This window comes from Vidua macroura, chromosome 1 (assembly GCF_024509145.1).
Source record: "Vidua macroura isolate BioBank_ID:100142 chromosome 1, ASM2450914v1, whole genome shotgun sequence".
In the NCBI taxonomy this organism is placed as follows: domain Eukaryota; kingdom Metazoa; phylum Chordata; class Aves; order Passeriformes; family Viduidae; genus Vidua; species Vidua macroura.
This window is the reverse complement of record NC_071571.1, coordinates 139,124,813-139,152,511: the sequence shown is the minus strand read 5'-3', so window position 1 is coordinate 139,152,511 and position 27,699 is coordinate 139,124,813. Positions and strand designations below refer to the sequence as shown.

Here is a 27,699-nt window from a genome sequence, read left to right as displayed (position 1 = left end):
TCAAAAAGAACTCATACAGAAAGCAGCTCTCATAAATGCCCCAAATACAGGAGGGGCTCCCTGTCAGTCATTGGAAAGATGTATAGGTGACTCATTTTCACTCATTCTCACAAACCATCTAGTTTACTTGGGGAATGACACACAAAGTAGAAATGGATTGCATGACATGAAACCTTGAGATACTTAGAGACTACAGCAATTCCCTGTAAAGGATATAGGCACAGTTTTGCAGAAGGTCTTCCACCATTATCTATGCTCTGAGCAGCTCTTAAAGTGTATTTCTCATATTTGTGAACTGGGAGAGCTGCTGTTATTAAAGGCCTTTGGCTTGGGTATTTGCACAATATTTCTGAATTGGAACATTTGAAGTGTTTTTGCTGCTAAAATCATTTGGCTGTTACATTGAGCTGCCTTCCTTTTCACATGTCAGTAATTAAGCTGTTTTCAATAAAGTAAAAATAAGATCACAGTGGAAAGACACAGTTTTTGTTCTCTTCATTTAAAATGAAGCAGCTTTTATATTAAGTATAGACACAGAATTTTTATATGTTAGAGATTAAAATTACAGTGAAGAGTAGTCATCTTAGGAACAAGAGAAAAATCTATGAAATGTCACCCTGATTAATGGAAATTCCAGAAGTTTACAAGAGGGTCTAGAAATGAAACATTTTATTATCCCAAATGAGAGGTGCCTCTACAATTGTAGCAGATAGTTGAAGACAATCTGTTGCACTGCACTGACCGATGTGTTAGTCACTTCAGTCTCTCTCAGTCTTTGCCAGAATCTGCAATCCGTCTTTTAATTCTGTTTGATGCCTGTGCAGTGGCCTGACATGACCAGGTGTCCTTGGCTTTACCCCTGGAGAGGAAAAAGAAAGAAAAGTGTAACTATACCTGAGCACTGACAGACTTTTAGTTTCACTTAAATTGTGTTGGTGGTGCAAATATGGTTTGGGTTGGATATGGTGAACAAACATGGTTGTGAAGCTGAGAGAGTTATTTCCTGTGACAACCACTGGCAGCATTTAGACTTGCTAGGAATGGAGGTGTAATTCTTTCTTTAATCCAACAGTAGTGCTGCATCTCTGTCTGAATTACACATATAAGGTGGCAGTGTCTAAGTTCCTGAAGCTCACCCTGCCTTTGTGCCTGCACCTAGAACACAACACAGTGGAGCCAATATTCTCCAACTTTCAGAAGTGCAGTCCTTGCCTTAGTAAATTGAAGCAAAGGCGTGTTGTGCAGATTTAATGACATGACTGATGCAAAATTGGTGATTCACTGTTAATTTTTCAGCACTACTTTCTCACCCACCATCAATTTGCTGTTTGCTCCTGTGTTTAAGCTAGGTGGGAGAATGTATGGCTAAACTCTCATCACACACAGTTAGATAACTATGCTCTAAGTGAATGTTTATTAGTGTTACTAATAAACACTTTTTGTGTATTGATCTAGAATTGTTTTTTACTGATGCACATTGCTGTCAACTCAGTGCTTTTCTTCACGGATACTTCAAAGGAAAAGAGAGCAATGTGGAAGACATTTCAAGGCTGATTTTTCACATAAACTAGCTGCTAACTAATACTGTATGTAACTTTGTTTGATCTAATTGCATTGAGCTCAGTCTATCTAGTGCTGTCACTCCAAATCACCATTTTAAGAGCCATGCAAGTTGTAGCACGTTTCAGGCATTAATAGTGGCCAGGTAGTATTATACAGTTTTTAATGAATGTCTGTTTTCTATTCTTTGCTCTGCTTTCTTTGGAAAGAAGCCCATGTAACAAAGTATTAAGAAAACACACTGCTGCCCTGGAATGTGTATATTAGCTGCAGATTATTTCCTATTAGCAGATTAACTGCGAGGCTATTGGCTCTGAAAGGTCTTTGAGAGTATTTTGTTTTGTAACTGATTCAAGCCATGGGAGAGAATTGCCACCCTGATTGGGAAGAAGAATTAGCTACTGTTGCCATGGCCACTGGAGCTCACAGCCTCATTGTTAACTCCAGTGCCCTCCGATGAGATGCCACAGCGTGAGCTCCTTGGCTTTGTTAATGCACTGATAGAATAAGGGGGTCTGGGCAGGCGAGGAGTAGGCTGGGAAAATCTCCTGGGGAAGATGTGAAATGTTTGGGCTTTTTCCCTTCTTTTTTTTTTTTTTTTTTCCCCTTCAAATTCGGTGTTTAATTTCAGATGTGTTGCTGTTTAACACTACTCCAGTGCCGTTAGGCTGTGAAATCAGTCCCTTTTTAGCAAAATGCTGCTCTGTGCCTTCTGGTGGGGAAGGGGCGAATCCCGCTCCCAGCGCAGCGGAGTGCCGGCCCGCGGCTGCGGGGCTGGGGGGCAGCACCGCACGGGCACTCAGCTCAGCTCCTTCCTGCGCTCCAGATGACTTCTGTGTGTAGGGTCAGAAAGAACAACAGGGCCTGGAGAAACCAGAGAAAAGACCCCTTTCTCTGGTAAGGACAGTGTAAACTACACTGGCTCTACTGCTGGCTGACTTGCAGGCAAGGAGAGAGACAGCAGAGGCTTACCTCCCATATCTTCATTGGAAACTATTTTCTTGCTTGGGTTTTAGGATTTGACAATTAAAGCCCATCGTTTAGAAATAATATTTTGAATACAGACAGAAAAAAAAAAGATAATAGAAAAAAGGCAAGTTTTTAGAAACTTAATAAGAGCATAAAAAATGTATGAAATTATTTTCATCTATTTGCAAAATGAATAAATATATTTGACTAATCAGTGATAGACGGGGCTCATGTGTATTTTGTATATCTCTAGCTCTGTTTAACTTCTAAGAAACAGTGAAAAATGTACTATTAAAACTATCAAAGTAAATTGATGTCTGCATTTGAAACCTAGCTCCTGAAATACACTGAAGTGATTTTAAGCAAAATGTTTAATTTTTTTTTAAAGTTTACTCTTCTTTTCTCATTTTTGGTGTTAGTAGATTCAATCACCTTCTTTAAACAGACCACTCTCCTGAACTCTTCATTTAAACCATGTGTGGAAATGAGGCAAAAAACATATTTCCACTGGCATGGTAAAATGTTGGCATTGGGCATTTTTCAGCTCAGCAGCAGGGTGTGGATGACAGGCCAATACAGGGATATAATGTGTGTCACACTGCACGGTGGCACGGAGCAGCCTCAGCACGGGTGGGTTATCTCGCTGCGGCTCGCGGGTTTTAATAAAGGATATTTTTAAATGATTGCAGATTTATCCTGAGAAAATCATGGGAGGAATTATTATAAAGACTCTTAAAAGCATGCACATTGTTCTTCACAGTTTCTCAGCAACCTGTGAGTTTACAGTCAGGATATTAGTAGAGTATCTCCCACTGCTGTAGCATCTTTTGGAGTCTCAAGCAGCAGGCAAGGCTGTTGTTGCTGCAGAGCCTCCTCCTGCCTAGCATGCTCCTCCTTCTATTTTATCCTTTCTTTATGTGTTTTTCCTCTTCCCCTTCCAGATATACTGCTTGTAAGTTCTCAGAGGCAATGAAGGAGCATGTTAGGGTGTATGAATATGCACAAAAGCATAGGGCGTCAGAGGAGGGCAGTTTTGCTTAGCTTAGATCAGCATCTTGTGTAAATGAATGGAAGAGTTGGCAAGTAAATATCAGTATTCGGGAGGGACCTGGCTGAGATTGGCACCTGGGCAAGGTGACAGACAGTGAAGTGCAAGTTGAGAATAAAGAAACTGCTGAATTTAAGTGCAGCCTTGACCTCTGTACTTTCTTATTCAGCTTTACTTACTAGACTTCTGTCCACTTGGCATTTGTTGCTGCTAAGTAATCATCTGTCACATCAAAATTAAATGATTAATACATGCAAGTATAATAATAAGCTGCCCTAACGTATATGCTGGTTCTGTAGCTGGGCAAAAGCTCAACAGTTACGCAACTGATCCTTCCAATGTGAAAACAGGTAATTCTACCACGTGGTACAAATTAAGGAAAATAGGCTGAAAGTAGAAAATGTGTATATATATTTCTCCTCTTAATTTCTCTGTAAAGTTTATATGAGACTTTTCTGGTCTTTATGCTTCTGAACTTCTGGAAGATCTAAAACCCTTTTGTAGAATGCATTTTGACCCAAGATTCACTTCTAGATAGATCACTTGTTGATATAACTGAAATCTTCATCAAGGTAGAATAAACTCTTTATCCTGAAAACAGGATATTAAGTACTGGTCATAATAGTGTGGAAATGGCAGATATCATTTAAGGCCAAGGAAGAGGATTGGGTCTTTGCTTTGATTTCCAGATAGTGGTCAGCAGTACTTTTCAGATTACATACTAGGATTTTCATTGGATAGACAACCAATCTAGAAGAAAAAAGTAATAGTCAATGTCCTATTTAATCAGTCTGATTTCAGTGAATCCAGTTTCAATTAATGTAATTTTGCCTGATTTTTAAGGCATCTAAAAACAAATTTAAAATGCATACCCATCTGACAGTACACTGGGGAAAATGGTGTATAATCCTGTAGTCATCCTTTGAAATACCAAAGTTTAATTTTGCTTATTGCCTGACGGAGATGAAAGTCTTCATCTGCGGAAAATACATTCATTCAGACAGCATAAGGTCTTTGCAATGAATGCTTCATAATCGATGCTTTTATTTATACATTCATGTAAAAAAGTATGTTTTACGGTGCAATCTAAAGCATAGATTTTCTCCTGATGCCTACCCTGACTGAAATAATAACATATCTCCCTATCTGTCATGTCATCTTAATGGTGCATTTAACCCAGACTGCTTGTGATGGTAGAAGTGACAGTCCATGCTGCAGGAGGGCCAGCTCTCCTGTCTGTCTCATTCTGGAACTACAGTGCCTGGAGTGGAAGGGGATGTTCCAAAAGTGATGCTTTTGTCCAGGGACTGGTCATGAGCCCTTGAGCCCTTCTATGTACACATTTGGATAGGTTAATGTGTTCATCATGGGATTCTTGTATTTGAAGAAATGGAGGTGTATTTGAATTCAGCACAGTTTACTCATTTTGATTTGATTCTGAGTTACAAATTGAGCAGAAGATTTTTATTCAGCAAAATAACACTGTGTGTTGTCCCTTGCTCTTGCTAAAGCCTCAAGTCTTCTAAAACTGCAAAAAGCTCTGTTTCCTAGGATTTTTTCCTGTTTCTTAGAACATGTACAAGCCCTTCCTTTGTCTTCTCCATCCATCCTCTCCCTCCAAGAAGAGGAATGAATTTATATAACTTCTCCCTTAATTTAGAAAAAAAAGTCTCCTGTAATTTATTATCCAGAACCCTTAATAGTTTGATTTTCAGCTTCTGTGCAGATACAAACACATGTCCTCTTTTAAATAAAATTGTCCATGCTAAAAAGAAAAGGTATGAAGACCTTCTTGTCTTCTATAATGAAATGGGGCTCCTTCTCTGTATACTCTCCATGGAATATTTTTGTTTGCACATAGATATTGATTTAGCATCTTCAGCAGCTGTTTATTCATAATAAAAGCTCTGGTGAGCTGGTTTTGCTCTAATAACTCTGTACACTTGAGAGTACTGGCTTTACTTAGTAAGAGTTTTCAGAGATCTTTTGTGATAGAGCAGACATACTGCAGTCCTGGATTAAAGTTTCAGAGTTTCAGAGTTGTGAATGTGATTACCAATTTAATTATTTTTATTTTCTTTAGTGATAGAACTGAGCCATTCCGTTATATGAACAAGTCTGTGTTGTTGTAGAGGATGAAACTGAAGAAATACTTAGGAAAGGAAAATGAAGTACATAGAAATGTATATTGCATAGCACTTAGTGCAAATGCTCTGTAGCTACCATTGCTTAGAACAAATAATGTAATAAATGTACACAGGAAAGTTTTAACTGCTGTTTATCTTTTGTAAATTATTTAAATAGGGAAATACAATTAGAGGCTTGCTCCCAATTGCTCTTTACGACAGACTGCTGAGTTCCTTCTAGAGCTTTCCAGACTAATTGGGAGTGGGGTATTCACACCTGATAAGAACTTAAGGCCTTGTAAACTTCATTCGCACTTGCACATGGAGGGAAAACCTCCCAGGCTGTGATTTAGCACAGTGAATAATGAGTAGGAGAATCGAGCTGTTGAAAAAGCTAATACAGAAGCTTTCTTGTGGTTATTCAGGTATCGGTTAGGTAAAGAGCATATCAAAAGCTCAGATGGCTTTGTAGATATATTCAGCATAGTCAATATCTCAATATCACGTAGCCTCACTGTGGCTGACTTGTATGTATAGTCCCTAAGTTGAATAACAAGTTAATAACATTTGCTGCAGTTGGAAATACTCAAAAGTGCAACAGCATTTATATTTTATATTCATCTAATAGAAAAATGTATACAGATGTGAGAAAGTGAGTATAATAAATAATTGAGGAGGACATTAGAATAAGAAATCAAAGCACTTATACGCTTATGATCTTTTAATTAAAGATGCCTGAGTGCAGATCAGTGGAATTAATTCTAGTTTCCTTAATGGGCAGGGGAGGTGATTTTGTTCTTTTTGTAGTGTAGCTTTGTTATCTGACTGCAAATACAGGTGGGAGTACGTGTAAGTGATGAATAAGGCTGGTGATTTATTCTGGACTGAAATGTTAAATGGGAAAAAGTTTTAAAAAGGGCTGCTTAAATGTAAGTACAGTTAGACATATAAATAATGTCATATTAAAAAAAAATCTTAACATGCATAGTAGCAATCCCAAATTAATAGTAATAATTACAAACTTGTAGGAACATGAATTCAGTTATCTAAATTTCACCACCTGCAAATGGTACAGGGGGAAAAAAAAACATAGTCTACTAAAGAAATCATAGTGCTGTGGGAACCCCTCACCTCTTGTATCTGCCTTGTGATCTTTACAATTAGGTACACATCTTAATATTCCCTTGAAATCACTAGAAATGTTCTGTAAATTGCAAAATTAAATTCTTAAACAGACTTCAATCTCCTACATGCTCACTAGAGATTCATACAAGTTTTTCACTTTACCTATGGACAAGGAGCAATTCATTACCTGAAAAGTGTGCTAGTATACCTTGAATATGAAAGGCAGTAACAATTCCTGACCATAACAGCTCTCTTGTTGTGGCTCAGACTCTGAGTCTTCCTCTTCTCTCTGTCCCCTCTCCATGTCAGAAACTAGGCAGGAGGAGTCATCAGTTTTGGAGATGATGATGATGGAAAGTCACTTGCAGTACCCAGGGGTATGGGTTTACTTCTTTCAGGTCATCACCTTAGAAGCCACAGCCCACTTACAAAATATTCCAATTATTTTCTGAAAACTGTAGAGTATCAATAAGTGTGTGGGCTAAAGCTGTTACTTAACCAACTACAACGAAAAAAGTTTTTTTTTCCAGAACCCCTCCGATATAGCTAGCTATATTAGAGATATAGTAAGCTCTCCCAGAAATTGTGATTCTTTCTTTATTAGTCACATCATTTTCTTAAATTCCTGCACTCATCTTTGAATTCTGCCCAGTGGATAATGAATAGATAGTGGATGTGACAGTAACTGAAAATTATTTTGGTTTCAATATCTAACCGTGATGCTCTATGCCAGCAGCATGATGTGACTAAACAGTGTAAGTAATGGATTTAAAAATAGGAGGAGTTATTGGATTTTCATACTAAAATCTAAAAGTAGTTCTTAAAAACTGAGAAACAGTTGGATTGGTTTGTGATGATGAAAAATAATATCCTTACTGCCCTGAAGATGTTCAGATTAAGTTAATTTTACTTTATTAAAAAATAAAAGTAGCACTTTCATGTAATTGCTTTGGAATTCTGAAAGCACTGTGTGATAAAACCCACTTTTTTCCCTTTTTAAAGTTATGAAATTTATTATACACAGAAAAAGAAAGTGGATTGGAGAGATGATGCATCAGCTTCTGGTAATTGCTATATACTTTTCAGATACAAAGAAAATATTTCATAATATTTATGGAACAATTCACTGTTTATATTTTGTTTCTTTTTTACACTGAAAATGTGTCCTTTAATGTTCACTCAGTTATGAATTTCGATGTTATATGATTATTTGTGGGCTATGGAGTGAAAACCTCTTAGGTTGAAGTAGCAAAAATTGTAAACTAGATCTCCTTCATGTGGAACAACTCTTTTTCATGATCTAGGACTTGTATATAGGACTTGTAAGGTGGGTCACAGATAATGTTTCTTTTTCATTAAAAGGTGCATGCATTTTTCTCAGAGTCTGTCAGAAAACAAATCAAAAGAAAAGAAAATGATGTGTTGTAAGCTACCTTTCACACAACTCTCAACTTTTTTTTTTTATTTCTAATTCTAGGTGGTTCTTTGTGAAATTTCTAGTTATCATGGTAGAAAGGTTAGAAAATTTTATGTTTAACAGGAAGATCACCACAATTGGCAGCTCCAGACTAGGAGGACTTGAATGTTTATGAGTTGTCTTGGAAAGAAATAAATAATGAAAATTTATCTTGTGAGCAATAATTCACATTTTTTACAGGGTTTACCATTTTTCTGAAAGCAGCAAGACCTCTTTCATCTGACAAAAATCTAAGTTCTCTACTACAAAGGCGTGTAGAACATGTCTGATCTTAGCTCTGCACATAGCAAGCCTGTCATGTTCTCCATGATATATAAGCAAGGCAAAAGCTAAACATCTGTGGCTTGAAATAAACTGCTTTCTGTCTTATTACATTTCTCCAGCCAACCTCTCATATCCAGAAAATGGCTCATTTTAAGAAATAATACAAATTTGAAATAAATATTAATCATGTAAGTGCTGCTAGTACCCCATTTGACAATGGGGTTTGTGTTAAAGGGTCTGAAGCAAGTCTTGAACATTCTGTATTGAGAGGAGGTCCAGTCATTAGCAAAGTCATTAGAAACGTAAGTCAAAGGGAGTAAAACAATTTCCAGATTCCATAAAGTGAGTGAAACAAAACATTAAGTGTGAATCCTGCTGTAAAGTTATGGGAAAGCAATGTGGTTTTCAGGCCCACTGATGGAGCCAACAAGTTACTCTGTGTGTAACTCCCTGATGCCAGACTCCTCTGCCATTGTACAGAATGATGTAGGCCTGCTGAAGTCAGTGAAGCTTCTCTGGTGTGCTCTGATGACCTGATGAGTTGCCTCTTCCATGCACAGAGGGAAGTTATTCCTTGTAAAACAGTCTTCTGAAAATTAGTGTAGTCTTCTGGTATTGAGTTTCACTTGAAGTCCCAGACAGCAGCCCAGTCCACCTGTTTTCCAAGACTAACCATGCAAACTCTATGTTCACTTTAGCCCTCTGTTTAGACTCCTAGCATGGGGTGAGATGGAAATTCAGCTGCTATGGTGGCTACAGTTTTGTTATTTGGGCTAGGTCAGAGCTTTGAAGTAATCAATTTATTTTATAATAGTCATTGCTCTTAAAAAGACTTCAACTATAGAGACTTTCAAATGAACAAAAATATGGGTGATCAAAAGAGGAAATGAGCTGTGTCCAAATGGTTTTCTTTTCGGCTGCCAACAGGGGGACCTGCTTGTATAAATAACTGTAAGACGGGGATGAGACAGGATAAGCACAAGGATGCCATCAACAGTTTATGTTCTTAAATTATTTTTCTGCCATCTCATATATGAGGTCTCTATTCACAAGGATGCTCAGAAGTTACTTTGGAGCCATCAGGATGAGCTGGTAGGTGTGAGCTCAAGTCTGTGCTGCCTGGTATGCTTCCCATAGTGTTCACTATCAATTATCTTGTCACAAATCAGAATTTGTTCTAAATCAAACTATTTTTTTTATTAATTTTATTTTACCATGGCAATCATCTATGTACATTAAACAAAAACTTCTTTAACATTCTATAAGACTTAAATGTAATCTTGTTGGAGAAGGTGAAATGTGCCATTTGCTGTACTGTTTCTTGTCCTCACCAGATTTTTAGCCCTTGCATCATAAGGCTGAAAAAATGCAGAAAGAAGATCTATGCATGTGAAACAGCTAAAGGAAATGTGAGTCATGGGTGACCCCAAAATAGTGTTTGAAATGGCTGACAGAAAGCTTTGGAAAGAATTTATTTAGAAATAATTCTGCTAATACGTCCTTGGTCTCCATTTTTATTACTAGGAGCATTTAAGCTCTAATCTTCAGGTTGTGGCGTAAGAGTCCTCTCTGTGTCAATCACTTCTGGCGTAAAATACGGATTATGTCTTTAAGTGGGAATTACAGAACAATGGAATCTTTCAGGGGCTCATTCATTTTTGGGGGAATCTACAGAGTGTGTCCTAGGAATTGCTGTCAGAAAGCACAGTAACAATATTCACTCACACGCACAGAATTGAACTAATCTCTAGATCTGGTGTTAGAGATGAATTTTTCTGCAGAGGAGATTGGCAAGGACAGCTAGGTGTGGAGAAGCTTCATCCTTTTCTAGGACAGTCATCAATGAAGGGAGCATCTTCAGGCTCTGGGTGATGCAAGCAAAGTGTGGCAACTCGGCTTCTTTCCAAAACCTCCCCAGTCAGAGCTAGCCAGGTCCTGTAGGGCAACTGCTTCTTCCAACACATTAGTACTCTTTGCAAATCATTTACATTTTCCCACATGAAACTTCCTCCTTCCTCCTTGCACTGAGGAGGGACATGGTAAGGAAGAAGATTTTTGCTGCCTTCACACTAAGCTGATTTGTTGTGGAGGGAATTCTCTGTGGTCTGCCAAAAAGCACGTCTAAGTGTACAGTAGCGAGGGACCTTATAATGAGCTGCATTCTGTAAGATAGACAGCCATCTTAAATACTTCCTTATTACTTTAATTTTTATTTGTTATTTTGATGCGTTCTCTCTTTGGTAGAGAAAGTTTCAATTTTACCACTTCTTGCACAAGCCAGAGGTAGGCAAAATTTAAGACTAATTAAGTTAAATGTAACTTCAGGTGCTTCTGCTACAACGTTGTCATAGAAGAACTGATGCTGTAACTGCTGTCAGTTTTGTTGTGTTTGTGTTAAAACAGCGCAAGAGGAGTATGTAGGAAAGGAGGATGTAAGCATACATGCAGGAGGAAGAACATTCTCACAGTCTCATGGATCTTTAAAGGCCAGTCTTGTGATATAACCAATGTCCTCCTGACTGACTCATTTTCAAGGAAGAAAGTTCCTTGGGTCTTCTTAAAACAGTCACAGCTGATGAGGCTGCAGAACCTGACATTTAACTAGAGATGGAAAGTGGCAGACCATTCAGTTTCTCCTTGACAGGTCCTGAGTTACCTATTGGCACACCTGATTTCTCTTTGGAAGGTGTAACTGATGTCTCACCCAAAATAATACTCATAAAAATCTGCAAAACAGTCTCAGGCCAATTTCTCTTTCACCTTGATAGAGCCTCCCATGGCTGTCAGGGATTTGAAATAGCTAGTCACTTACTTTTGTGCAATGGAAAATAAAGAACAGTGCCCAAAGGGTTGAGTTGACCAAGAAAAGTCCTTAAATCATGATGTTGAAATCAGAGGGAGTGGTTGAAGTAGCAAACTTTTCTCTTTGGTGTACTAAATGGATCAGGCCCCAAGTTCAAGTCAACCCTTGACTGTAGGATCTTGGGTAAAGGCTGAAGTTACTGTCTGCTATTTTACCAGCTTATTTCTACAGATGAGAGTAGCAGCAACCTATGCCCTGAACAAATGAATAATTGTCTGAAGGGTATCACTGAGGAATCTAAAAAGAAAAAATATAATAGTAATAAGAATAAAAATAATAATGAAGAGTTATTCTATTTTAAGCAAAATATTGCCATCAGATACTTTAGAAATGTTAACAGTGAGGTCAAATGTTTAATGAAAACATACAGCTATTATTTTGAGCTTGACCTATATAAACTATCTTTTCTGATCTAAGACATATTTCACCTGTAAATGGAACTATGATCTTTCTTTACATATCTGTTGATTTCTTTTGTTTTGAGAGGAGATGGGTTATTGTATTTGTTCATCTATTTTGAATTGGTAGGGTTCTTGATATAAGGTTTACTCCTGTGGCTTTCTTGTGATCAGGTATTTGTAACCCTAATGGAAAGCTTAGAACAATAAATGAAGACTACATGTTCAGTTTTTCTAAATAGCCCAATGGGCTATTATTGATCTGTAAAGGATTTACTGCTTTGTTCTGTGGGTTTTGTGATTCATGTAAGTGGAAAGTAGCTCTTAATGTTTAGCACAACATAACAGGTATGCACATGTATGGCTGAGCAGACAATCTGTCTTTGCCAAGATTATAGTTTGTCAATCATTCAGCACAAAAGAGATCTTTGGTAATTTGATTATTCCTCCAACCCTTTAACACAAAGCACATTTCAGGTTTGTTTCCTGTTAAGACTGTGTCTTTCTCATGTTATTTGTCCATGCATGTAACTTTTTAAAAGTGTGTTACCATTTAGAGTTGATGGAAGAATTCTTTTGAGGAAAAATTTGTGTAAGCAAAGAAAAAAAAATTTTCAAAATCGGAATAGGTGTCAAGTTTCAAGACTTCAGAAGGGTGAAGTCCTGAGTGTCAACAAGTATTAAAGAAAACTTAATTTCCCTAAGAAGAAGGACAAAGAAAAATTACAGAAATTCTTCTGACATATGATGGAAAAAGTTTTTCCTCTTAGTTATCATTTTAATTCCAAATTTCATCTCCATGTCTCACCAGAAGCAAACTTACTGCAAAGTAGATGTATTTAGAATAACTTGCTTTATTCTATTTTTTTATAATACACACAATAATTAATATAATAAATTAAATATTAATTTATTGTATTAATTATTACATATATTGATGCAATAATTATACATATTTCATGAACCAGAATGTTTTTCCAGTTGACTGTATGCAATTTAAGGAGAACTGTGATCCAAAGGTAACATTGTGAGTGTTGTATGTGTCGTTAAGAAGGCTAGGTCCCACCTGAGTTAGTTTTTTACAGAGGTATAGAAATCAGAGAACAAAACTATTTCAACTTATGTATTTGACATTTATAAGAAGTATTTTTAGGCTTTTTAGAGGTAACTGACTTGCCATATACTTGCATTAAAATTTAGATTTGTAAAGTACCAGCAACGTACAGAGTTAAGAAGGTCTTAACTGACAAATCTCAAAAAAGTTGTTAGTGGGAAATGACATCTGATTAGAAATGCTTAGAGGATAAATGCACAAATACTAATTAAAAGTCCAAAAGGACTGGTGGTTTAACCCCAGCTAGCAACTCAGCCTCACACAGCCACTTGCTTACTCCCCATATCCCCTGTGTCAGGCTGGGGGAGAGAATCAGAAGGGTAAAAGTGAGAGAACTTGTGAGTTGAGATAAAGACAGTTGGAGAGGTAAAGCAGAAGCCGCGTGCACAAGCAAAGCAGATCAAGGAATTCATTCACCCCTTCCCATGGGCAGCCAGGTGTTCAGCCATCCCCAGGAAAGAAGGGCTCTGTCAGTATAACAGTGGCTTGGGAAGATGAATCACATCACTCCACATATCCCTAAATGTCTGGGGGATATTTACAGTCAAGCCCTTCTACCTTGTAGGCAAAAAGAAAACTTCAGAGATTATTTCATTTCCATGAATAGGATGTTCCTGAGTACAAAATGCAAAGTCCTAATGAGCATCTTTTTTCAAGCATGGGGAAAACTCCTGACTAGAAGCTGAAGTCTTATAAATTCAGATTAGAAAAGATCAACTTTGAGAGACTGCCAGTAGGGTCTCTTGATTTATTCAGATCAGAATAGGGTGTCTTTTTACAGGACTGCTTTAGCCCAACACAAGTTTTAATCAAATACAATTTACTGGGTTGAAATTTAGTCCTTTCCAGCCATAAATTTGACATTTCCAAAAATGAATAATGAAATCTTAGTCTCACTAAAATCAGCATCAGTATTTCTTAGTTTCTCTTCTCGTTCCAAACTGGTGGAAAGATAAAACTAACTTTTGATTTTTTTTCCTGTGATTTTTCATCTCAGGAGGTAGCAGTCCCCTCAGTTCCTTGCATAACTTACTATTCCATATTACTAGACTGAATTTTCTTAGCTCCAAGACAGATGAATCTTATCTTGTTGCATATTAACAGGTTAATACTGTCATCAGTGCTTTACTGAGCTAATGCTAAAAATAATCCAGGACTGGCAAAAAGACGTATCCACTTCAGTTCAATTGAGTTAACATAGTTATGAAGGTGACCATCTGTTTCATATTCTGAATCTTTATTCTCCCTTCAGGTACAGCTGCTGCATAATCAGAAGGCCAAATATTTACCAATTCAAATCTATTGATTAGACTGTTGATACTCTCTGCTGGGTTAATGGTTGGACTTGAGGATCTTACAGGTATTTTCCAGCCTAGAAAATTCTGTGATTCTGTAATCCTGTGATATCTTCTGCAGTAAAGATGAGTTCTGAGGAAGAAAGCAGCATGTGAAGCAGAGAGCTGGTAAAGGTACTTGATTCCTTCTCTCTTCTCTGAAAACTTAAAGCTGAGGTATCCTCTGATCTCAGGGATCACCCTCTGCAGTTGCTCAGAGCACAATCTGCCTATTGGTGCTGACAGGTTTGCCTCCCTGCAAATGAGGCCACGGGATCCGCCAGAGCTGCAGAGCAGGACTGAAACTGGACAGTCCCAATACACTGGTTTCTTCAAGTTAAAAATCTTTATGCATGTATTAGAATCACAGAATGGACCTCAAAGGTCATCTAGTCCCAGCCCCGCCTGTCATGGGCAGGAATACTTCCCACCAGACCGGGTTGCTCAAAGCCATATCCAACCTGATGTCTAGCTAACATGTGTTCAGGGCCAAGTGACTTGTGTAGGAAAATCTTACATTTTCTGGTTACAAGTTTGTACATTGATTTTATTGGTGCTAAGCAAGTTTTAGGGTTTTTTAATCTTTCAGTATTTCATCTTTCTGCTGCTTTTGTTTTTCCTTTGAGCTATAGTCATGCACTTTGCCCCAGACAGGTCTCTGAAATAAAAGAGTAATGAATCCTTCTTTCTAGTTTCAGCTTGCAGCCAATTCATTCAGATAGATTATATTTCTAAACTCTGGGTGTGAGGTACATGGTCTCAAATGACATATCATGAGAAATATTTTAGCAAATGATGGTTTATTATCACTCTGTCCTTTGAACTGCAACATCATTAAAAAAAGGGGAAAAACCCACATTCATTTAAATACAAAGAATATGGTAGATGATTCTTCTCCTGTATCCAAGCCTGGTGGTTCAAAGGAATGATGTTTTCTTTGATTTCTTCTGCATTATATTTCTGTATCAGTACACAGAATTTTGAATAGAGTTGCCTGAAATGACGTATATTTTTGTGGTTTTATTTTGATTCCTGGATTGCAGTGTGAAACAAAGTATATATACAAGGCAGATTTTCCGTCCTATCACACTATGTGATTTGTACAACCCTGAAAATTGAGCTAAATCCTCTGGGTGTGAAGTAAGAAGAAACAGCTCTTTCCCCTCTGCTCCTCAAAACCACATGAACTTAAATATTAATGAAACTTTCATGAATCACAAATAACACATACTGCCCCTTTGTGCTGGAAAGGCCCCAGCTTTTTCTGGTTGGTACTGTACAGCCAGGAGAATAGAAAGCAGAGTCATAAAATAGTAATTAATACACTTCTGAGCTGAGCTATTTTATTGTGTAGATGCTAATTAAGAATGATAGATCCCAGGGACTGAGTGGCACATAATACATTTGGTCAGCATAAGTGAAAGGTCAGTTATCATTTTGACTGCTTTAAGTGAAAATGTTTTCCCTTATGTCAGTGATTTCAGGAACCACAAATGTCAAAGTGAAATGCCTTATGCCTTCTCTTTCTAGAATGTGGATTTTTAGTGACATAACAGGAGTGCTTGCCTTGTGAAAGCATTTGATTTGCTGTGGGTTTTCTGACCAAACAGTCAGGAGGGAAAAGAAAATTTAAAAAATTAAAAAGTAAATATTAAACCTTGGCATTGCAAATGCATTCTGTTCAGGGTGGTTCTCTGAGGTGCTGTAAAACAGACTGGCTTTCCAAATGGGGCAAGCCCTGCAGCCAAAAAATGAATCAATGAGACTGGACACTTCAAAGTTCTCTTTTGGAAAATCTCATCCACTTGATCAAAATGTTCCTTGATTGGTTTAGAATATTTCTAAGTTATTAATTTTCAGAAAAATGGGAAAGGATAGTCTTAAATCCAAAACTTGAGATGAACTCAGACATTGCAGCTTTTTACAGCAAGGAGGCAAGTCAGAAGGGGAGCTCGTGTTCTGGCAGTAGGAATGTTAGACATCTCACAGATGCTCGTACCAGTGCTACATGTTTAACTTCACTTGTCATCTCGGTATTCTTCATAGCTTAGACACCTTCTATTTTTCTTTAGTACTGTATAACCATGATTAAAGTCAACAGAAAAAATCCTGTCCTGAGGCTATTAAGACCCTTAGATACTTTAAAGGGTGCATGCTGAGACAAAAGCATAACATGATTTTTTTTAAAGTCAATATTACTTTTAAAATCTTGCTTTATTAAATATAATTTGATGTTTTGATCGCATATATGTGCCATTTTTTCCTTAAGGATGATCTACTACAATTAAAAAAGAAAACAAAGGGAAAAGTAGGTAACAAAGGAAGACTTTGTTACCTACATCATCAGTTCTGTGATGTGTTTTGGGCAGTACCAAAACCACCAGAGTTAGAACTGGGGACTGCAGTTAATATGGTAGTTCACATAGCAGCTGAGAATTTTAAAAAAGCAAGCATGAATTGACCATGAGGTGCTGTTATACCTCCTACAGATCCTATTGCAGTGCAAGAAAAGAGTGATACCATATTAAAAAAAGAATAAATAAATTGAAACAGGACTGCAAGTAGCAGTTCATGGTTTCACATACTAGTGTTACTACTATTGAGTGTTTTAAAGAATAACATGTCCTTGCACAGGAAATTGATCCTTGATACTGCTTCTGATAATGTCAGAGTGGGTGTTTGAGTAAATGGGTTTAGCATGCTATAAAGTGAGTGACTAAGTGAAATTTCTTAGGTAAATGGGTATGATTAGTAATGCTGATTACTAGAGTGAAAGAACATGCATCAAATGGGAAAGTAAGCACAGTAACAAAGGCAGAGATTTCACCTTAAAGTTGGTGATGGACAGAAATACCCAGCACAGATCAGACAGTGAGTTGCTCGGTGAAAAGGAGTAATAACTGATGCAAATGGCATCTACATAAAGCCCTTGACCTTGCTAAAAATGAAGAAAAAAATGAATGGGCTTTCAGCTCTTGGAAGAAGTCAGTGAGTGGGCAGGCACAGAGCTCAGGGCAGTCTGGGCAGTGCTCCCGCTCGCCGGGATGTGGTGCATGAGAACCAGTGATAGAGCCTGACTTGTGTGCACAACAGGGACATTGCAACTAGCAGCTTATGTTTTAGTATAATGCTAACTTACTCGGGCAGCTCTGGGCACACTCCTAAGAAGCCACTAATGACATTGCAGTTGTGTAACTTGAACAGTCTCTGTTCTTGCTCAGACTGCCAAGAATACTGCAACCCAAAAAGCCTGTTACGCAACTGAGAGAGAGAAACTTGGGCCGCTGCAGACAGCCGTGTCTTGACAATTAGATTTTTGTCCAGACTGACTTTTCAGCTCATTTTTTATTTTAACAGGACTATGGTTTTCCCATATAGGCTTCTTCAGTATAGCAAAGCCATTTATTTTACCAGGAAGCTGAGCACAGTGTTACAGTATAGTGGCATCTGTAGTTCAGCTTCTATTTATCTGCACCTTTCTGAGTAATGAAGCTGCTGACAGCTTTCCAGAAGGTCTAAGATCCACTGCAAAATTATAATCAAGCTAGGTGTTCTTTGGAGAAGAGAAGAAAGAAATTTTTCTGAAGAGCATGTTTGTGTGGACCTATAACAGGAAGGAGACGCATAAGAAGAGACCTCGTGTATCACTTGCTTCAGTCCTATGCAATCATAGGACGTCACATTGTACTTTTAGGAATTAGATCACGTTCTATTTTAAAATGTATAGAACTTTTTTCTTTCCCCCTTTGCTGATATTCTTGTGGAAAGAGTGTAAGAGTGTTCCAGAAGTCTGCTTGCTATAAAACCATCTTCTCCTTTCTGCCCTCAATTTATGCCTGACCATAATTGATGAAAGACTAGACAATTACATCATTAATTGTTTATTTTCATTTGTGGTATGGCATTTATGTGATTGTCATCTTAGTAAAATTCAGTTGTTGAATTACTGACTTTAAAAGACTGAGAAGAATATGTGGGATCTTGAAATTTGAGTGGAAGTCTGTTGATACCCAAGAGATATTTTGGGTTGGTTTTTTGGGTGCTGGTAATGCTCAGTTTCAGAACTTGAGTAACCTTTCTCTCTTCTTGAGATGAAAATGAGGTCCTTGTCAACACAGGAGAGCACTCGCTGAACTGCTAACTGTGCTTGGTAATTTACCTGCAGGCACCGTAAAATCAATTATGTCTTCAAATATTGATCTTACGTTTGATTTGGAGTGTAAGATATCATTTGAACTATTGAAGCAAGTTGTAGATTTTCTCTGGGAATTAACTATGAGTGATTAAAAGAGATTTTCTGGCTTAAAAGCAGACAGTAGAAGACTGCTCAAAGGGAGGTGATTGAAAGGGAGAGAGGTTATTAATGACATTCAGGAAGCATAGTCTAGGGACCAATTTTTTAAACAGTTTCTTTAATGTCTGCAACACAAAAAGAAGAGCCCAGCTATACATTTGGGAAATGAGGATGACAATTTCTGCTTAACATGGCTGGTTACAGCAGTTGTTAGAGAGAAGTAGCTCCTGGAGCAAACCCAAAGAAGTAGCACTCTTGAACCAGATGCTGAGCTCCAGAGTCAGGCTCTTCTTTTCTTCTTCTCTCCCTTGATTTTTGAATTCATTACTGAAAAATGGTGTTTTCTTCAACAAAGCTTGACTCTGGGTAAAGATCTAGAATCCAACTCATTTTTTGTGCAGGTATTGTACCAGCTAACTAGAGGAAAGTATTTCCATGTATGTTTCCAATTCAATGTGTCCCCAGTTGCTCTGAATTTTTTCTGCACTCACTGTTCTGATTATTTTCTTAAGAGACATTTCAGTATATTTTGCCTATTTTCCAAGTTCCTGCTGAGCTTGTGTAGGAAACAGACAGAGAGTTCTTGAGGCACAGGGAGCTCTACTGACTCTGAGGGAGAACTTTATGTGGCTGAGAAGCTTTCAGGTGAAAGCGAAAGCTGTTTTCAGGGTTAATGGCTGATAAGCATGGCTAATGTAGCTCACAGTTTTGAGTTCAGGCACCTCAGGACAAACTAAATCCTGGCTTAGATACCTAAAGCCTACTTTGGATCTGGACCAAATGCTTTATGTTTGGAGAAATGTTATGGAGAATATAGGTGCTTCTGACTTCAGCATGCAGATACTTAAACTTGATAAGAATGAAAAAAGCAAGAATCTTATGCATAAATTAGTGTTAAAACATATTGAGATTAAGATCTAAGCCTAAAAAATCAAGAAAATCCTGGGGTAGGATTATTACATCAGTCTTTCTGTCTTCCTCCACCAGACTCAAACTCCCTTTCTCCCAACAAATATGACTGTCTCTGTATCTGCCACTGGGGTTTATTATCTTCATGTGGAATAATTTATTATTGTGCAACCAATATATACAGTTAAAAAGATGTTGTCTCTGTTGTGTTTTTGGCTGATCAGAGCCTGATTTGTTAACATTCTGAGCCTGCTGTGAACCTTGCTTAGTTTTCAGTAACATGTCTGGAGACCACTGGTCTTAATGCTGTGAGTTGCTATAGCTGTGCTGCTTCTCATGCTCTTTCATTTCTCTTGTCATTTGGAATATGTATTATTTTAGATGAGATCGTTTGGGGTAGTTTAATTATTTTAATACAATATTGTAAAAACACTTAAATCTTGGTTATTGCTTCCAGCATCCCAAAATAGCATTCTAAATAGATACTGTAATACTGTACTTATTTTTCTATTATTTATCTAACAAGCCACCCATGGTGTGTAAATTCCATCAAACAATGTCTGCATTGTGAAAAAGAATAACTATTGGTGTCTGTTTTAAAAGCTATTCTGTTTGCTTAGTGGGACTACATATATATTTGAAAACAGCCAACCAAGTTAGGATTAGCTAATGCCTTTTTAGTGCTTCTTTTCTTCCTCTTCCAAACTGTTCTTTCCCTCTAAAATACAAAAATATTTCTAGAAAGATGAGGAGCTTTGTCCTGAATAGGAATCCTGACCTCTGATCAACATTTGGTTACAGGGAACAGCAATTTTCTGTGTGGGACTGGGGAAAGAGGATAAATCATAGATAAACACCTTTCAGTTTTTTACACATCTGTGTGCCCTATGGATATTTGATGTAAATATATAAATTATTATTATGAGACTAGATCCAAAAAAAGAGCAGTGAAGAATCTCTCTTTTCAAAAGCATTGACAGATGAACACCTGAGTGACTGTTTCTTAAGTATAGAGTAAACAAACATTTTAATGTCTGGCCTGTGACTTTCAAAATGAAGCATATTAAAGAAGTTGATGTTTTTCAACTATTCAGCCATTGCAATATTTTAGCCTTTGGAACTGCTTTAATGAGTATCAATTGTGTAGAATATTGCATTTTACTAGGCTCACAAGAACTAAATATAACACCCAGATTTCCAGGAACTCATAAAAGATCCTTATTTGTGCAGAAGAAGGCATTTTTTATGTGTCTTAAAGAACAAATGTTTTACTTGTAGTTCTGTGTGTAATGAGAGTTATTACTACTTTGTATGCACAGTTAGCTAGATCTGTGCATGGTAATACAACAGTATAGATCCCCATTGTTAAGTATTTTCCATGCATTTAAAATAGGATTAATGGACTGCTTGCATGGCAGGTTCTATTTACAATTTTGAGTTTAAATCTGCAGGTATGTGCTGTTTACAGCTGAGACAATAACTTGTTGATCTTTGCAAGAATTTACATTTAAATTTATCAAAACTGGATATGTTTAATTTGCAAAAGATCTTTACAGTAGTGTTTAAAAATTTTCAGATCTTTACAGTAGTGCTTAAAAATGAGGTAGGTAGTTTTTATGCATATATTGTTATTAAACATATGCATTTTAGGAGTGTTTGCCATTTAGTGTGTAAAGTTGACACTGTTGTTCAAAGCAAAAGAAAGCAGAGTCCTATCTTTTTTATTTGTCGCATACAGGCTCCTGCACAGTAGCAGGCAAAGCAATGTATATTTACAAATAGAGAAAAAAGGAATATGAAAACTCAGATTTAATACTTGATAGTTTATTCAACTCTGTTATCACCATGAGATAAATGTAATCAAAATGACTATCCCACCATAATAGTTTGTGTACTAGAAGTGATTAGGTACATTCTGAAATTTATGTTTGTGTTTATATTTTAGTTAGTGATTTAGGCTATGAAATTTTGGCCCTGGGGTTAAACCAAAAGGTTTTCAAACCAAGAAATCCATGGCTAAAATATGTTTGGTGGGAGGGAATAATGTAATTACACACAGCTTTTTGATAAACAGCCTAAATTGTGCTTCAAAGGACAGATGTGTCTTTAATAATCTGAACCATTTGCATTTTCAGATTAAACCCTGCTTGATTGCATTGTATTTGATATGTATACTTAAATCTATATGTTAAATGTTATACTTTGATATAGAGCATATTGTTTGACTTTGTTCTTATGATCTGACAAGCTTCATTATATAATAAACTAGTTTAAATAAATCTTAAAGACATAAAAGTGATCTTGACACTAAAAAAAAATTTGAAGCACACAAATGATATATTGGTTAGATGTTCCAGAGAGAGTCAAAGCTTTTTTTCATTCAGATCTTTGAACATGTGTTTTGAATAAAGCTGTAAGGCATTTTCCAGTAACCAGTGTTGTATTACAAAAATGAGTAAAGTAAAACAAAAGGAAAACATGTTTCAACATTTTATTCAGTATTGTCACACATTGTTGCACATTTCCAGCTGGAAGTAAATGTGACATTTGTAATGCTAATTTTTCAAACCTAACCTTTTATAACATATAAAATATTACTTGGGATGGTGTGCCCTTGTGAAAAGAGCAGGAGTAATGAAGTACTCGATCAGGGTTCAATTGGATTCCTAATGGCTTGAGTGCAATTACACTGCCAGTTGGTTGCAATCAATCAAAACCGTTTTTGAATTGTTCTCTTAAACTGTATCTAGTGTTAACTGCTGATAAGCAGGTTATAGAGCACTTGACCTGATATAGTAGCAGTGCGTGTGTCTCACAAACAACTAGTGATGCTGTTAATGCTGCATGTTTGTCCCACATGGGGAAGACCCCCTGATTTGTTAATACAGAAGAACACACTGTAGCTTTGCTCCCTATTATGTGTGATGGAAAAATGTGAACGCAAGAGTAATGTAAGGAAAATGCAGTATATAATTTTAGTGTTAGGTATGTAATACTGTTAATTGTGGGCTACAGATATATTAACTAACTAAAAAAAAAGAAAACTCATTGAGTTGCTACCCCTTTTCATCTATCATAATGACAAATTGCCAGGCTGTGTTGACTCAGAGAGGGAAACAGAGGAGAAGCAAGAAGGGAAAGAGCACATGCAAGCAATTCAGATATTAAAAAAAGGGCAAATTAAAGAAAAAAAAGAAAGAAAAAATCTTACAATTAAGCTATAATGGAATTTATGGAAAGATGGATATAATTTATTTTGGTTTATTTGTCCAGAGCCATAACATATTAGCCTGGGAATATAATCTAAACCATACCACATTCAATGTCACTAATGGGACATTTATGCTAAAGGGACTTATTCCCATACTTCAGGATAGGAAAAATATGCTCTAAAGTTTCACTGCAAGGCATTCCTCTGAAAATGAAAGCTAATTAAACATTTTTTACTGTTAGTTTAAAGTATCATACACCTGAAGACCTTTAATCCATGTGAAAAATGGTAGAACTCAGCAAATGTGGTACTTGAAGCAAGGCTGACAGTCTCAGGAGGCTCAGTACCTCCTCACTAGCCAGTACCTAATTTTTACCCCCACTCAGCAGGTGACATTTTGCTATAAGTGTGGCACTACAAAAATATTTTACTATTTGTGTTTGATCCCACGATTCCCCTCCTGACTCTGGTAGCACAAATGCCGTGCAATTGTAGCAAGACGGGGTGGGTGCCAATGTGCTTTTTTTACAAGCTGGGTTAAGGCTTACATTCAAATGTTGTTCCAGTTGAGGACAGCAACAATAACTGCATGCATCTTACTCAAAGAATATCTGCTTGTTTACTGAACAAGTTCTTTGTTAAATATGTATCTTTTTTTGATGATGAAAAATCAGTAAGGATTCACTCTATAACTGTACTCCTTAAACACATCCTAAGCATCACCAGGTAAGTTTGATGCTTAAAATGTTGGCTTCCTCAATATTCAGTCTGCACCTCTACTTCAGATTCCCAGCTTGGCAGGTGTATAGATCAAGTCCTCATTTTTTTGGAAACTAAAACAAGCACAGTTTCATTGCACAGTGAAAACTTGCAGCTAGAAAAGGAAAAGCAGAAAGGAGGATTTAAAAAAAAAAAAAAAAACAAAAAAAACAACAGTTAAGGACAAAACATACTTCCAGATGGTCTCTCTTATATTGTACTGCTTTATATACAGGGCCATCTGTAACTCTTTAGTTAATTTCCACTGGTCTAATTCTGTACTTGCATGTATGTTTCTAGAATAGATTTGACCAAAATATGGGGCTTTTATGTACTGTTTGTGGGATATTTTCAGAGTAATATATAACAGACCTTGGCTGCTCTGCCCTTTGTGTAGATACAGAATGCCAAAGGGTAGGGGAATGGCCTCCTCTCATATCTTACCTGATTCTTTGGAGGCTTCTTAAGTCAAAGGAGTACAACAAGCAGATTTGGTTTGTCACATGTACATACAGTGGGAAGCTCTGCATGCTCATTTGAATCCCCAGTGTTTATAATGAACGTGCTTTATATGAGTGCTGAAAACCCCCATCCATTTCCTTCATTTAAAAATACCTCTACTCTCTTTTCCTAAAGACAGTCATTTAGAGCTTTCAAGATAATGGTGGGAAAATTTTGTGCAGAGGCATTGTTGTAATGGCATCAACATTTATTCTCTTCATGTGCCAGTTTTCAAAAGACTTGAAATTGCAGAGTGAATTTTTGGTGCATTCATTTTTAATTGACTATGTTGAAAAAAAGGGAGCAAGCATGAAAACATCAACTTGTCTGAAGTGTTTGTCACTCATATTTTATTTTCAAAATGTCTTCTCAGTTCATATAATTTAGATTGTAAAATAAAAAACAAGTAAGAAATGTGTCAAAGTAATCTAATCTGTTAAAATGGCCTTAATGTAGACAATGCTTTCTACATTTGAGATCTATTTAAATATTTGTTCTACATAAGCTATATAGAGCAAAGTAATTACTTCTGTTACCTCATATATTCAGATTTCACTCTCCAACTTCTATTTCTTACTGGGTTTTTTAATGTATTTTACTTTTAATGGCTTCCTTTCTTGAATTTAGGAGCATCATGCAGTTCTCTGTCTCAGACAAGCAAAGAAATAGGTAATCTTTTTGTCTTTGACATAATTTTTCTTATTTTTGTAAGACTCACATTTAGAAGAACAGTAACATAGCAGTTGTCTCTGTCTCCTTGTAGATCTTTCTTAACGGGTGCTTTCAGGCAATGAAAACCACAGAGCATATGGATCAAAAAGAATGGGAGTCAGGTGATGAAAGCAATTGTTTCTTGTTGCCTGTCTTGATTTTCTTTTGAGCTTGTGCCGAAAGGTTGAGGTTGAAGTCAGATGATAAATTTCCAAGGTCCTTGGATGGTTTAACCATCCTCATGTTCTTGGAAAAGATAGCTGAATCCATGTTCATACTAGTTTCAGATGGAGATTTTAGTTTTTCTTGCTGGGAAATCCTATAATTTCTTTCCATGTAAATAATGATAGTGAACAACAAATGTTGCTCTGATCTTCTCACTTGGGATTAAGTAACAAAACTCTCATGTATCTGTTTCCCGAGGATGATTGTTACATATATTTCAGTTTATGACGGACACTACTGGTCAGAAATAAGTGTCTGTGCCTGAAAAACAGTTCTAACCCCACTGTGGACTTAGATACTTTCCATGGAAGACAGCAGTCCCAACACGTTGGGCCATCCCAGTGCTGCTTGTGTTTCTTTGTTGTTTTACCTACCTGACAATATATGAAGTGGAAAGGGTTGTTTGTTTGGTTTTTTAGCAGCAGTTTCTGTAAGTGCTCTCTGCAATCCACCACTGCTCTGCTGTTTTAAAACTAATTACAGAAGTGTAAGCATCAGCTATCATGAAGAGGATAGGGAGAGTTGGTAGGGGGCTCTGGAAAGAGTTGTGAGCATGGCTTTAGCTGGGACATTTTTCTGGCTGTCAGAGTAAGAGAGCAGGTGTTGGCATTTATGTTCCGTCTGTGTAAATTGACAGTGGGTATCTGTTTGGTTAGTTGTTCATATGATCTAATTCTGTGCAACATTTGAGCACCTACATGATGCAAAGCACAGAGGGGCAGGCCACTCCTGCAGTCCTGCGGCCCTTGGCTGCTGCTGAATCTGCCTGACTAGGAAGAAGGTGAGGATACCAGGAAGTCAGTGAAGATACTCTTTTTCTCTTCACTGTGTTGTTCTTCATGCTTTTCTTCTTACCTCTCAAAAGAAAGAAATAAATATCTGTGTTGGCTGCAACACTGTAACAACTTTACTTCAAAGTGATAGGCAAAATAAATGGCAAACTTATATTCTTCAGAATTACTCATCTCGGTCAGGCTGCTGTAAATTCACTGACATTGTAATCACAGATACTGAAAATAGAAGGATAAACTTTCTTTCCAAATGAGGAGTTTGCTCTGCTTTTCCTGCTCTTCTCAAGTTAGTTGTCTTATAGTCATCAGGGTGTTGAAAGCCTCCAATTATCAATTAAATTTGACTTGCAGTCTCTTTGTAGAACCTTGTGGTATTTTATTCAAACATTCATTCTGTCTTCTTCAGCTTATTTTATTTCATAATTTTGGAAAGTAGGCAATCTAATCTAGTCTGCACATCTTTCTGCAACATCTACTGGAATGACATAGTAAAAAGCTGTGAGTCCAAAGAGTACTGGCTCACAGATCTTACCAGTGGGGAAATTTTATTGGAAAGAAAAACCCCAAAGAAGGCAACATCCTGCTGCTGTCACAACCCACTTCCAGAGCCAGGTTTGACTGTGGATTCATCTTGCTTTATTTTTCAAAAACACAGTTGTATTTGATGTCATTAATATTTAGTTTCCAGAAATTTCCAGTGTTTGCTTCTCTGTGGAAACATAGGAGTAAGCCAGTGGCATTCAAAATCTCATTGTACATCTACAATGCACGTTGTTCAAAATACATCCAGTGTACGGCTGATGTGGCATTTGAAGATGTTATTTGAAGTTTATTAGTTGGCCTGGGAAATACTTAGGTAATAAACTTGTATAGACTTTATTGCTGTAAAGTAATAAATAGTTGATAAAAAAGTAATGGTCTGTAAGCTCAGTGCATTCTTAAGTGCCCCAAAATTCATTCATTAAATCCTCAAATGAACCTAACAGTAATTGTGACAACTTGCATCACTAACACAATAACCTGCAAAAGATGAATTACGAAAGAGTTGCTGCTACCAGAGTTGTGCTCCCTGTCTGAGTAGGGGCTGTAGACAAATGTCATTAAACTTAGTGGCTGCTTGAAGTAATTTTTTTCCAGACAGAAGGAAAAAAAAAAAAATGTGATGAGAGTACAGCATCTCTGAGATACATAAGAAATGTAATTCCATAGGACAGTTATGTTATTAAAAAAGTATTAAGTTTTCAGATTGAAAATATGCAGTTAAAAGACATTAAAATTAGTACCCACACAATATGGTACCACCCAATTTGAAGATTAAAACAGAGCCAATTTAAGAGCATGAAGGAAGGTTTGAATATACTTAGTTTATTTATGTATAGCCATAGAGATAATCAGTTTATCATGTTTTTTAAAAGAAAATTGTATTAATAGATTTGCCATGAAAGTAAAAGTAATTGAGAACAGTATTATAGCAGTATTATAAATGCTGATGAAAGAACCAGTGGTTAGAATTCTCTTGTGGAATTAAATATGTCAAAACAACTTGTACACAGTGGAGCAAATTTTGTGTAAAAGCCAACAATGTTAAAAAACTCAGAAGACAAACAAATTTACCAATGAAGCACAGAGTACAAATGAAAATTCAAAAGGTTAGGCAGTGATATTATTTGACTTATTATAGATCAGTAGGATAATGGAAAGTGGAAAGTAAAATATCTTGAAATGTGTTTGCCCTAGGTACTGTACATCTGTTTGGCTTCAAACTTTAATGGAGTCATAAGATAAAGGATCTTTTAAAATAAATTCCAGGCTCATGCTATGTGCTATTTTAGATTCATCCAGGCTCATAGGCTGATTCTACTATGTTAAATATAGGATCTGTAAATCACTGCTGTTGCAGCACCCCCACTGGTGGAAAAAGCAGAGATTGTCATGCAGAAAGGAACAAGGTATTTTTGTCTATTAATATTAAATGACACACTGCTAAAATGACTGTCACAAGTTGCGCTTTTGCTACCAT

The 27,699-nt window shown here is 36.8% G+C and overlaps 1 protein-coding gene across 6 annotated transcripts in view; it reads left to right on the top strand.

Annotated features, from left to right (window-relative positions):
• The window catches only part of TRPS1 (transcriptional repressor GATA binding 1), a 213,619-nt gene that overhangs the window by 149,246 nt on the left and 36,674 nt on the right, over positions 1-27,699 (top strand). The gene's annotated exons all lie outside the window — the stretch shown is intronic.